The sequence below is a fragment of the Bison bison genome, unplaced genomic scaffold, assembly GCF_000754665.1.
Source record: "Bison bison bison isolate TAMUID 2011002044 unplaced genomic scaffold, Bison_UMD1.0 scf7180017864471, whole genome shotgun sequence".
Lineage (NCBI taxonomy): Eukaryota > Metazoa > Chordata > Mammalia > Artiodactyla > Bovidae > Bison > Bison bison.
Window position 1 is genome coordinate 23,650,539 of NW_011495032.1, and position 3,401 is coordinate 23,653,939.

Consider the following 3,401-nt stretch of genomic DNA (forward strand, 5'->3'; position numbering starts at 1 on the left):
TAACAGAGGTGGCAAGAATACACAGAAGAACTACACAAAAAAGATCTTCATGACCCGGGTAACCATGATGGTGTGATCACCCATCTACAGCCAGACATCCTGGAGTGCAAAGTCAAGTGGGCCTTAGGAAACATCACTACAAAGTTAGTGGATGGAATTCCAGTTGAGCTTGGGGCTTCTCTGGTGGCTCAGAGTATAAACTGTCTGCCTGCAATGCAGGAGACCCGAGTTCGATCCCTGGGTGGGGAAGATCCCCTGGAGGAGGGCATGGCAACCCACTCCAGTATTCTTGCCTGGAGAATCCCATAGACAGAGGAGTCTGGTGGGCTACAGTCCACGGGGTTGCAAAGAGTTGGACATGACTGAGCGACTTCACTTTATTTCAAATCCTAAAAGATGATGCTGTGAAAGTGCTGCATTCAGTATGCCAGCAAATTTGGAAAACTCAGCAGTGGCCACAGGACCAAAGGTCAGTTTTCATTCCAATCCCAGAGAAAGGCAATGCCAAAGAATGTTCAAACTACTGTACAATTGCACTCATCTCACACGCAAGCAAAGTAATGCTCAAAATTCTTCAAGGTAGGATTCAACAGTACGTGAACCAAGAACTTCCATATGTTCAAGCTGGATTTAGAAAAGGCAGAGGAACCAGAGATCAGACTGTCAACATTCCCTGGATCATCGTAAAAGCAAAAGAGTTCCAAAAAAAATATCTATTCCTGCTTCATTAACTACACCAAAGCCTTTGTCACTGTGGATCACAACAAACTTGAAAATTCTTCATGAGTTGGGAATACCAGACCACCTGACCTGCCTCCTGAGAAATCTGTATGCAGGCCAAGAAGCAACAGGTAGAACCAGACATGGAACAACAGACTGGTTTCAAATTGGGAAAGGAGTACATCAAGGCTGTATATTGTCACCCTGCTTGTTTAACCTATATGCAGAGTACATCATGCAAAATACCAGGTTGGATGAAGCACAAGCTGGAATCAAGACTGCCCGGAGAAACTTCAATAACCTCAGATACGAAGATGACACAACCCTTATGGCAGAAAGTGAAGAGGAACTAAAGAGCCTCTTGATGAAAGTGAAAGGACAGTGAAAAAGCTGGCTTAAAACTGAACATTCAAAAAACTAAGATCATCACTTCATGGCAAATAGGTGGGAAACAATGGAAACAGTGACCGACTATTTTCTTGGGCTCCAAAATCACTGCAGATGGTGACTGTAACCATGAAATTAAAAGACACTTGGCTCCTTGAAAGAAAAGCTATGACCAACCTAGAGAGCAGATTAAAAAGCAGAGACATTAATTTGCCAACGAAGGTCCGGCTGGTCAAAACTATAGTTTTCCCAGTAGTCATGTTCAGATGTGAGAGATGGACCATAAAGAAAGCTCAGTGGTGAGGAACTGATGCTTTTGAACTGTGGTGTTGCAGAAGACTTGAGAGTCCCTTGAACTGCAAGGAGATCCAACCAGTGCATCCTAAAGGAAATCAGTCCTGAATATTCACTGACTGATACTGAAGCTCCAATATTTTGGCCACCTGATGCAAAGAATTGACTCAGTGGAAAAGACCCTGATACTGGGAAAGATTGAAGACACGAGAAGCGGACGACAGAGGATGAGATGGTTGGATGGCATCACCGACTGGATGGACATGAGTTTGAGCAAGCTCTCGGAGCTGGTGATGGACAGGGAGGCCTGGCAATGCTATGCTGCAGTCCATGGGGTCACAGAGTTGGACAGGACTGAGCAACTGAACTGAACTGGTAGGAGACTAAGGAAGCAGATGAAGAGGCAAACAACTAATGCACAAACGGAGTAAAAATAAAACCTATATCCTGAAGACACTGTGCGTCCCTATTTGTCCAGGTTTGTAACTGCCACAGTGCTTTTCGCACACACTATCTTACTGTTCCCCAGCTCTCTGATGACACATCCTCTAATTCGATAGTGTGTGCAAAAAGCACTGTGGATGTTAGAAACCTGGACACAGTTCAAAAGCATCAGTTCTTAGGCGCTGAGCTTTCTTTATGGTCCCTTGACTGACAGCATTAAGCATCAAAAGGAACTTGTTAGAAATGCACATTCTTGGGTTCCACACCGATGGGATTCAGGTGAGTCTCAGCAGTGCGTTTTAACAAATCCTCCAGCGCATCATACTCAGGAGGGAACTACGGAGACCACTGCAAGGATGGCGGCCGCAGTCGGAGGACCAAACTTCCTTCTGATCCCTACCTGGATTTTCCTCGCTCCTAGCAGTGGTAGTACACGACCCCACCCAGCCACCATCGCGGAGCAACGTTGCCCCGCTTCGGACTTAGCCTGTGCAAGCTCTTTCCAACTTCAGTCGGAGAAGAGGACAGAAAAAAACCTCCTTACTAAACTCCGCTCCTACCCACGAACGTCCTGGGCGTCCCCAGACTTCCGGCTTCAACTTCCGGCGCAGGGGGAGGGTGTGGGAGGGGGAGTGGGTGGAAGGGTCGGTGCGGAAGGGACTGGGGACGGACGTATCCAACTTCCTCGGCACCGGCGGGGGTGGTGGGGGATATTTGTTCTCCCAACCCCCTCCAGGTGCTAACTAAGAGGCCGGAGGACACGGCGGTGGAAGAAAGATGGGCTAGTCTAGTCTAAGTCCGGGAAATCGGGAACCCAATAAAAGAATAAAGAATCTTTGAAAATCACGTTCGCTTCCTTTCCCACCCTAGGCCGCTGAGCGGTGATCCAGGAGGGGTGGAGAAGGGTGGGTAGGGCACCGGGGGAAGAAATCTCGCGATAGGAGACCGGCCGGGGCGGGGGTGGCACCTCTTTCCTCCTCCTCCTCCTGGCGTTAGTTCCGGTAGCAGAGGAGACACCGCCGCAGTTGCTGCCACCTCCGGGGTTTCTGGCTCTTTTCTCATCGCCTTAAATTCGGTGAGTCGCTGGGCTTGCTCATCTCGGGCCGAGATTGCGGCCCCTCGTCGCTGGGTAGAGGGTGAGGGAGCCGGTGGGTCCTGTGCGGCCGGATTTGGATGGGCCCGGGCGGAGGCCGCCGCATGAAGCCGGACCAGATCTCGAGCTTGGATTCGGGGGTCGGAGCGGCTGCTTCAGCGGGAGGTCGAGAGGCGGCTGCCCGGGCCGGAACGCGGGGCGCGGGTGTGCCCCGCGGCTCTACCGACGGAGGCAGTGGGCGAGGGAGGCCCTCGTCCAGCCCTGCCCGGCCTGGGTAACAAAGCCGCCGCGGCCTCTGTTGGGTGATGTACGCGTGGGGGTTCCGGCGGGCGGGGCGGCGGGGCCGCCACCACCACTGCGGCCGCCTCCACCGCCGCTGCTTTCGCTGGAGGGCGGGCGGATGTACGGGGCGGCGGGGCCCCCGGCGCGAAGCGCCTCGGCGCCTTTGGTCCGCTCGTTGCGG

General features: G+C 52.0%; 1 protein-coding gene across 1 annotated transcript in view; it reads left to right on the plus strand.

Moving 5' to 3' along the window:
• Nucleotides 1-2,790: 2,790 nt before the first annotated feature.
• The window catches only part of BZW1 (basic leucine zipper and W2 domains 1), a 12,728-nt gene continuing 12,117 nt past the window's right edge, over nucleotides 2,791-3,401 (plus strand). The window contains exon 1 of the mRNA XM_010860943.1: nucleotides 2,791-2,920. The gene's annotated coding sequence lies outside the window, so the exon portion shown is untranslated. The remainder of the gene's footprint in view (nucleotides 2,921-3,401) is intronic.